General features: G+C 42.6%; 1 protein-coding gene across 2 annotated transcripts in view; it reads left to right on the top strand.

Moving 5' to 3' along the window:
- The window catches only part of Pcyt1a (phosphate cytidylyltransferase 1A, choline), a 45,742-nt gene that overhangs the window by 11,294 nt on the left and 24,528 nt on the right, over positions 1-9,920 (top strand). The window lies entirely within an intron of this gene.

Raw genomic sequence — 9,920 nt, 5'->3', positions numbered from 1 at the left:
AGTAAGTTTATTGTAATCTTTTAAATGTAAAGGTCAGTTGGCATTTCTGGATCTCCACAGATAATGGCTGTGAGTCTTGTTCTAGGTAGAGGTTTTTCTCCATGAACATCTGACCTTTCTTTGTACTACAGTAGTATCTAGTGGAAATCTATTCTGAAATCCCTATGTTGCTCCTGAGGTGCCCAGTCCATTGGCAGATAATTCCTGAAAATAAGTTTTATTATGTTCAGTTAAAACCTGTGTCTCAGTCAGAAGGTGATGGTGAATACCTTTTATTCCAGCACTTGGGAGGCAGAGGCAGACCAGCCTGGTCTAGGCCAACCTGGTGTACAAAGTGAGTTCTAGGACAGCCAGAGCTATATAGAGACCGCGTCTTACAAAACCAATGTTATCTAGAACCTTCCAGTAAGTAATCCACTTTTCATTGCCTGGTCCTTCAGAAAGTAAGTCTCTGCCCTGTCCAATGTGACACATTGAAGTAGAAACTTAAGGGTTCTTTGGAGAGTCAGTTGTGTTGGATGGTGTGTTTGGGGGCAAAGCAGATTCATGAAGAAACGTTTACTGAAGCAGACCAGGGGAGAGGATGTTCTGCTGAAGTAAGCATGTGAAAGGACACATGATGAAGGATTCTTCCCTAATGACATGCTTATAATGATCTGCCTTACATTGCATAGTTGAGCTCCATTCTTGGGACTCCATAAAGAGAAAATGCACCAAAAAAACTTCTGGTGATGTGCTGCAGTTTCTTGTTGCTTCTGCAGACTCAGTTGATCTGCAGAGTGATATCAGCTGAGACAGTCACATGCCGGGACAAGACCCATGGTTATAAATAGGACTCAACCGACAGCAATGGGGGCTGAGCTTGACTTGCTTATAGAGCTAGATTTACAACACTTGATGGTTTGAGTCTTCCGCCAATCTTCGCTTTGCTAAGAGAGGCACTGCGGAAAACTTTTCCTGGTGTTCTATTGGCCCTGGTCCCTCTGCAGACTTGTGCTGAGCCTGAAGCCTGGCTGTCTCAGCTAGGTAGTGCCAGGCTGCTGATTCCTGTTCGCTATCCTGACTCTACCGAATGCAAGAGGATTGAGCTGCCACTGTTGACTTGTGATTCAACTGCTGACAACACAGATGAGAGTTGCTCCAAAAGAACCATTTCTAAACAGTCCACTCCCCTTCCCCCCCCCCCCCCCCCCCCCCGCCATATCCTTTCTTTTCCACTATCTCTGGTGGGTTGTGGTCTAAAAGGGAGGTTAAAGCATTTAAAAAACATCATTAAAAATAAGATTAAAAAAAATTAAGTTACAGCCAGGCGGTGGTGGCATACACCTGTAATCCCAGCACTCTGGGAGGCAGAGGCAGGCAGATTTCTGAGTTCGAGGCCAGCCTGGTCTACAGAGTGAGTTCCAGGACAGCTATACAGAGAAACCCTGTCTCGAAAAAAACCAAATCCAAAAAACAAAACAAAACAAAAAATTAAGTTACACACATGCATATATGTAAAGATAATTATTCGGTACCTTATATGGTTGAGGATTGCATTAATAAATTATCTACTAGTATTTTCTGATATCAACTGATTGAATTTTAGTTTTTCTTTTCACTTACTTATTTGTTTGTTGGTCAAGATCTTTCTATGTAGCCCTAGCTATCATGGAATTCACTGTGTAGACTAAGTTTTTAACTCTCTCTCCTGAATACCTGCATTAAAGGTGTTGATAGGGCTGGGCATGGTATTGTACTCCTTTAATCCTAGCATTTGGGAGGCAGAAGCAGATCTATGTGGGTTCCAGGCCAGCCTGATCTAAAAATCGAGTCCAGGAAAGCCGGGGCACTGTAACAGAGAAAAACCTTATTTCAGAAGGGATTGGACAGGTAGTGTGGATAAGTCAAAGGGTTGTAAGCACTATGAGTTTTAATATCTTACGGTGCCTTTGGCAGGACGGTGTTATATAAATGCTCAGCATTAGTAAAGGTTTTGGAGACAGGGTTTCTCTGTGCAGCCCTAGTTGTCCTGAAACTCACTCTGTAGACCAGGCTGGCCTTGAATTCACAGAGATATGTCTGCCTCTCTCTCCCAAATGGTAAGATTAAAGGTGTACACTACCACTACCACCCAGCCATAAATAAATATTAACAAGAAAAAAGGGGCTAGTATTAGATTGTCCTTTGAACCTCCAAACTGTGAACTAGCATCTTTATAAGTTAATGGGTCTCAAGTATTTTGTTATAGTAAGGCAAAATGGACTAATAAAGAAAATTGGTATGAAGAAGTGAGCTTGCTAATATTAGACCTCAGACTCTCCCTCTGGAGAGGGATCAGCCATGTTTTATATACTGTCCCTGAGCTGCCTAGTGTAACAGCCACTTCAAAGGAATACTAGGATTAGTTTCCCAAACCTTGTATTCTACCTTCACTAATCTGCTGAACTCAGCTCTTCCCTCCAAAAGTAAGAAATTTCCTTTGTTCTGTGGATTGTTTGGGTTTCTACCTCAGTATCCCCTGAGGGATAGGTAGGAATCATTGCTACAGGATATTTCACCTGGGATCTATCTCAATATATCCCTACATCAGAAAAGAAATGTGCTTTTAAAGTTTATTCCCTCTCCCTCTCCTTCTCCCTATCCCTCTTCCTCGTGTGGTGTGTGTGTGTGTGTGTGTGTGTGTGTGTGTGTGTGTCTCCCCGTCCGTCTGTCTGTCTGTCTGTCTGTCTGTCACTGGCTCAGGAATGATTTTCTGTTGGAAATTGAATGAAAAGCCACTCTTGTCACTGTGGCAAAGAAGTTACTGATTGGGTACTTCACCTTTGACTATGGAAAGCTAAAATGAAAAGCTGACAAGCTGAGTACACAGATGTGCACACCTTTAATTTCAGCACTTGGGAGGCAGAGGCAGATGCATCTCTCTGAGTTCAAAGCCAGGTTGGTCTGCAGAGTAAATTCCACCACGGCTATATAGAGAAACTCTGTCTCAAAAAACAAAAACAAATAAAAGATTTATTTGGTAAAAGGGATTCTATCTTCCTTCCTTCCTTCCTTCCTTCCTTCCTTCCTTCCTTCCTTCCTTCCTTCTCCTCTTCCTCCTTCTCCTTTTTTTCTTCTTCCCCTCTCTCCCTCTTCCTCTCTCCGTCTGTCTTTCTCCCTTTTCATCCTGTGCATGTTCTGCAAACACTCTTATTACTGAGCTATATCCCCAACTCTCTTTTAGTTTTATTTTGAGACACTGTCTTACTAGTTATCTACTCTGGTCTTGAACTCATTTTGTCGCTGAGACTGGCCTTGACTTTTCAGTTTTCCTATCTCATTCTCCCGAGTAACTGAGACTACAAAAGAGATTTCTTTTAATTATTTTATTTTATATGTATGGGTGTTTTACCTGCATGAATACTTGTGCACCATGCATATGCAGTGCCTGAAAGAGGCCAGAAGAGGGTATCATATCAGTTAAACTGGAGTTACGATTGTGAGACACCATGTGGGTACTGGGAACTGAACCCTGGTCTCCCAGAAGAACAGCCAATGGCTTAACCACTATGGGGGTTTGAATGAGAATGGCACATAGGTTCATATGTTTAAACATTTGGTCCCCAGTTAGTGAAACTGTTTGGAAAGGATTAGAAGGTGTAGCCTTGTTGGAGGAGGTGTTTCATTGAGTGGGCTTTGAAGTTTTAAAACCCCATTCGAGGTCCAGTTCCTCTTTTCTCTGCCCTGTGCCTATGGATCAGTCTGTAAAGCTTTCAGCTGTTGCTTGGCACAGTGCCTATCCACTTCTTCTTGACAATTGTGAACTCACCCTCGAAAACTTTAAGCAAGCCCCAAATTCAATGCTTTCTTTTGTAAGAGTTGCCTTGGTCATGGTGTCTCTTCACAGCACTAGAACAGTAACTAAGATGCTGGGTAGAGGTAGCATACGCCTTTAATCCCAGCACTCAGGAGGCAGAGGCAGGCAGATCTCTGAGTTGGAGGCTAGCCTGGTCTACAGAGCAAGTTTTAGGATAGCCAGGGCTACACAAAGAAACCTTATTTCTAAAAAACAAAGAGGAACAGTAAATAAGACACAACCACCAAGCTCTCTCTCCAGCTCCTGGTAGAATGGATTTTAAAACAAGTAAGTATCCAGGCTGAGAAACAGGAATTATTATTTTTACCCAGATTACAGTGAGGCTAAGGAGCAAAGGAATTAAGGTGGGAAGATTTGGAAAATATGCAGCCAAAGAAGTAACAAAGAAAAATGATGAAAGGATGTGTCCAAGAAGCTAGAGAGTGATGCTTAGCACTGGGACTTCTGGAAAAGGCTCAGAGTGTAGCTCAGAAATCAGGCTATTCCTCTCTCACAGGCCCAGGGGACTGGCAGGACAGAACTATTGCAGCAAGTGCCTTGGGGAGGAAGTGCCTTAGATTCATTTCCCTGTTTCAGACTGGCCAAGCACGTGGTGTCTGAGATGTGAATCCCATGGGTCTAGGTACAGCTTGTACTTTGGTGTCTATGTGCTGAGTATGCAGAATGCAAGGGTTATGGGTCATGGTAGCACCCACTCAGATTTCAAAGGAAGCCTAGGTAAGAAGCCAGGCAGAAGTTTCTCACAGGGTAGAAGCTTCCTCAGAGAGCCCAGATAAACCTTTTCTGGTGTAGTCAGGCATGTTGTGCAGCAGTTGGGACCCCAGAAAGGTACAGCTGTCAGCAGTGGACCTAGCAGGCAGAGCTTCTGGCAGCATGGAAAACCAGCCCCAAGGTGATAAGCAGCAAAGTCTCAGCAAAGGGTGAAAGACGTGGCCTTGGGCTTCGTCAGTTAGTGTCTTCCTGCTGCCTTTGACTGGCTTTGGATTGCTTGTTTCTTTCTACTTAATCGCCAGCTTTCTTTTAATTCTATCCCTATCCCACCATTTTATCTTGGGTATATGTAACTTGTTGTTTTAGAGGGAATCACATATAGACATGGTTGTTATAACTGTAATTTTGGCTACTTTATTGAGTTCTTTTACCTACCACCCTTCTCCACCCCATCCCTAACACACACACACACACACACACACACACATCACTAGTTAGGAGAAAAGCAAGGTTAGTGGGAAAAGAAGGCATGGATCTCTTTAGACTACTTCCTGCTGATGAGGGGCATCCTTGGGGCAGTGTTGATCTTAGCAGTTGTAGTTTTTTGCTCACAACCACTTGATAAACTGCAGCAGCAGGAGGAGAGCAGCCTCTTGGAGCTCTGACGTTTTTATATCTTCTCAAGAGTCCCCAGAATTCCAAATGTATCTTCAGCTGGCAGAATCATGCCCCTGCCAGAGCATGAGACAAATCACAGTTAGCTTCTGTGCAAATCCCGCATACTGTGTTTTTTTTTTTTTTTTTTTTTAAGAAACCAAAATTCTCACTACAGGTTGCCTTGAGTCTCAGATGAGACTTTGGACCTTGGCTTGACTGGAGCTTGTTATGACTTTTGTGGAGAGGAATGAGAATTTTGCACTGTGAGGTGGTAAGGATATGGATTCACCTGACTACAGCCTGGAGTTGTAGCCACCATGTCTGCTTCTAAGTAACCATTTTTTGCACTCTTTCCCAGCAAATTATAAATGGATGAAAATCACTAGAGTCACATGTATAGATTTATCATAGGATCCTTGATCCAGGGACACTCCTGACTCTTACCTGCTTAAGATAAAGCAGGTACATTCCAGCCATGATCTAGTCAGTTTTGTCCTGACCCATAAATAACACCCCCATTTGACCCAGCTTGCAGGCTCTAACTGTTCTCAATGCTGCTTATGACTATACTTCTGTCAATAAGTCATCCTCTAATAAGCATGTTCTATACATCCTAGGTCTGTTTGCTTCTTTCCTCAGTCTCGTGGTACCTTGGGGGCTGCACTGGGTTGTTTCAGAACAGATAGATGTGAACTTTGGGGACAACAGGCAGAATGCTGTGGTTTTATAGACTTTGAGCGGATCCCTTCAGGGTTCATTTGTGGGGGCATGGTTCTTGGGTAAGAGTGTAATGAATGGACCTTTAAGAGATGGAGCCTAATGGGAAGTTTCTGGGGGCTCTGCCTCTTGGTAGGTATTAAGGTAGGTCTATGGAAGCCAGAGTCTCTTCAGAAACTTGTATAGATAAGGCAGCCTCTCCCTGTGATTTCTGCCTTTTGAATGTAGTTCTATCATTGTGATGCCAGTCGCCATTAGCTCTCAGCAGAGCATGACTAAATCAGTGTTAAACCTGAGAGAAGGAAACTTGAAGGTATTATATATCCTGGTGTTCTTTAAGTCTGATTTCACAGGTATATTAATGTGCTCTGTGTGTGTGTGTGTGTGTGTGTGTGTGTGTGTTAGTTTTTTTGAGAACAAAGTCTATGTAGCCCTGGCTTTCCTGGAGCTCTTTGTAGACCAGGCTGGCCTCAAACTCACAAAGATAGCCTGACTTTGCCTCCCAAGTGGTGGTATTAAAGGCATGTATCACCACACAGTTATTAGTTGGCTGATGTGAGTCCTGGGCACAGAACTGGGGTCCTCTGGAAGAGCAGTCTGCTGTCTTAATCACTGGATATTCTTCCAGTTCCCTTGTGCAGCTTAATGTATGTCAATTGTACTTCAACAGTTATATAATACAGCATGCATTATATAGCAATGCTATGTATGTATATATATATTATGTATGTATGTGTGTGTGTATATATATATATATATATACATATATATATATATTATGTAGCATATGTTAGGGGATTCAACAACACATTGGGTCTGAGAAGGAACTATTTTCTTGAGACTGCAGAGATAATCTCATATAAGGGCTAGTCTGTATAAGAAATTGTAGAGTATTTACACAATGGAGTACTATTCAGCCATTAGAAACAATGAACTCATGAAATTCTTAGACAAATGGATGGAGCTGGAGAACATCATACTAAGTGAGGTAGCCCAGTCTCAAAAGATCAATCATGGTATACACTCACTGATAAGTGGATATTAGCCTAGAAACTTTGAATACCCAGGACATAATCCACAAATTAAATGATGTCCAAAAAGAATGGAGGAGTGGCCCCTGGTTCTGGAAAGACTCAGTGCAAGAGTATAGGGGAATTCCAGAACAGGGAAGTGGGAAGGGGTGGATGGAAGAATAGGGGGACGGAAGAGGGCTTATGGGACTTGCGGGGAGTGGGGACCCAGAAAAGGGGAAATCATTTGCAATGTAAATTAAAAAAATAAAAAATAATAAAAAAAAGGGAAAAAAAGAAATTGTAGAGATTTTTAAGATAAAACCTTTTATTTTGAAAAGAAAGTAAAATTGCAGGAATACTGAGACAGGCTTCTCTATGCTCCATCCTGGGTTATACTAAAATATTAATTTTCTCACTTTGGGGTCCAGCACAGGACCTTGTAGCTGGTAGGCAGGTGCTAGCAACTGAGTCACTCTTCGGCTCTGCTTTTTTCTTTCTTTTTTTTTTCTCCGAGACAGGGTTTCTCTGTGTAGCCCCGGCTGTACTGGAACTCACTCTGTAGACCAGGCTGGCCTCGAACTCAGAAATCCGCCTGCCTCTGCCTCCCAAGTGCTGGGATTACAGGCGTGCGCCAACATGCCCGGCTCGGCTCTGCATATATATATATATATATATATATATATATTGTACGCATTTTCCTTGTTTTCCCCTCCTCTGTTTGTGTTGGGGGGAAATGTATAAAAAGTGAAGCCCATCATGAAGTTGAGGAATGTTAAACTCCATATGCCCCTCTGAGATTCGTATGTTGCAAACATTTGCCATTGTCAAATACGATATTTTCTTTCTTCTGCTTCTCTTTCTCCTTGTACCTGGAGTAAGCTGTAGATCATGCTTTTCTGTTTCAAGACACTTCAGTGTAATTGAAATACTCCTAAAGCAAGTAGCACCAGACAGTGTAATTACCAAGTTCTGGAGGATTAGTTTGTCAGCCTTCCATGACTTTTCATGACTAGCAGCTTGGAAGACTACAGGCTCCTGTGGGATGTCCTTCAGTTGGGGTTGTTTGTTTCTTCCTGACACGCTCTGTATAGGTGTTATGTCTTTAGTACCTCAGAACAGGAGGGATTGTGGATGGTTTTATGGGGTGATTTCCCCCCCCCTACTATCAAGGTAACCCTTTCCCCTCTGTAATTAATAATCTATGGTGAGATGTTTTGACATTGTATGAATATCTTGTTCTTTAGCAAACTGTCACATGATAGGTTTGGGATCCTTTATCATTCTAAAGGTGCACCCCTGCATGTGCCTTCTGTGTAGCAATTGAAGCCTCCTTAAAATAGTTGTTACCTGCATTTAATTTTAGTACACTTATTCATTTTTTTTTTTTACTTCTTCATTTATCTATGGGAGGTGTGTGCATGTGTGGAGGTCAAAGGACAACATTGGTTGTCTCTTTCCACTACGTGGGCCCTGGACATTGAACCTAGGTCATCAGGCTTGGCAGTGGGTACTTTTACTCACTGAGCCATCTCTACCATGATTATGTGTTTGTGGTGCTCAAAGTTGGACCAAATGCCATTGTGTGGTAGGCAAGTGTACCACTGAGCTACATTTCCAGGTTTTCCTTTTATGTGACAAGGTGTTGGTGTGTAACTCGGACTGCCATGGAACTTGCTGTATAAACCAAGCTGGCTTTGAACTCATTCTTCAGCATTTAATACTAAAGTATTAAGATTACAGGCCTGTATCACTATCCTGGCATACTGTGATGTTTTAAATATGTGCTGGTTAGTTGTTATCAACTTGATGCACACACACACAAATACAACTGCCTGGGAAGAGGAATTCCTCGGTTGGGCAATTGAACAGATGCTTATAGAAGCGGCCTGCAGTAAGCAAGTTAGAAACTGGACTGACTTCATTCTTACCAAGCCTCTCAGATTAGCACACATTTGGAAGAACAGTTGTTAACTGAGAGAACTCAGTCTGTTGGTTCAGACACTGCACTTTGTTCCATGCCAGTTTGCATTTGTAATGAAAGGCAGTTTCTGGGTGTGTTCCCTGTCACTCTAGACTGATATCTCTCTGGGTCAGGCTCCTGTTTAGCCATGACTCTTGGGGCGTTACCTTCAGCCTCTGAAGAATCTGGCCAGGTTTCTTACAGATCTTGCCACATTTCCACAAGGACTTGAACTGCAGGAAGGGAAGTGGAGCTGCAGCTGCTCTATAGAATGGCTTGTCCAGGGGGACAGGAGGCACAGAGGCAAAGGGGCGGCCTCCATCTGTCTGTCTTTTGTTTTCCCTGCCATTCTATTACCTTAGGTGGAAATGACAGTTGATTGTAAAGCTCACCCCCTTCTGTTCTGGGAGAGTCTAACAATCCATCATTAAAAGAAATCAGTTCCTCCATGCAGATTGTATTACTCAAGAAAAATGGAAATTTGGGGCTAATTTGGGGCCAACTAAGTTCTTTGGGTAAAGGCACTTGTCACCTGACAACTTGAGTCTAGTCCCCAGTACTTCCTGGTAGGAAGAAGGAACTAGCTCCCATTATTTATCCTCTGACCTCTTCCACATATATGTGCACACACACACACACACACACACACATGCACACACACACACACACACATTAATGTAGTAAAAAAGTTTTTTTAATGTAAATATTTCCACTGGGGTTGGCAAGGTAGCATAAGCCTACATCTAAATAGGAACATTGGTGATTCTCTCTCTTATGAAAGGCAGGTGCCAGAAACTCTCTGCTAAGTTAGACCAAAAAGTGAGTTTTTCTTTTAGAGAAAGAGATTTGGGAAATTTGATGTGTTTTATTAGCTGGAAATTCTGAACTAATTTGAGGTAGTGGCCCTGAAAGAAGAGGAAATGGTATGGTGACCCTCAGCTGTAATCCCAGCACTAGAAGGCTGAGGCACAAGCATTTTACCAAAGACTGCTTCTCACATTGCACCTCAGTATTTCTATAGATA

The sequence above is a fragment of the Apodemus sylvaticus genome, chromosome 15 (assembly GCF_947179515.1).
Source record: "Apodemus sylvaticus chromosome 15, mApoSyl1.1, whole genome shotgun sequence".
Lineage (NCBI taxonomy): Eukaryota > Metazoa > Chordata > Mammalia > Rodentia > Muridae > Apodemus > Apodemus sylvaticus.
This window is presented reverse-complemented; position numbering and strand designations above follow the sequence as displayed.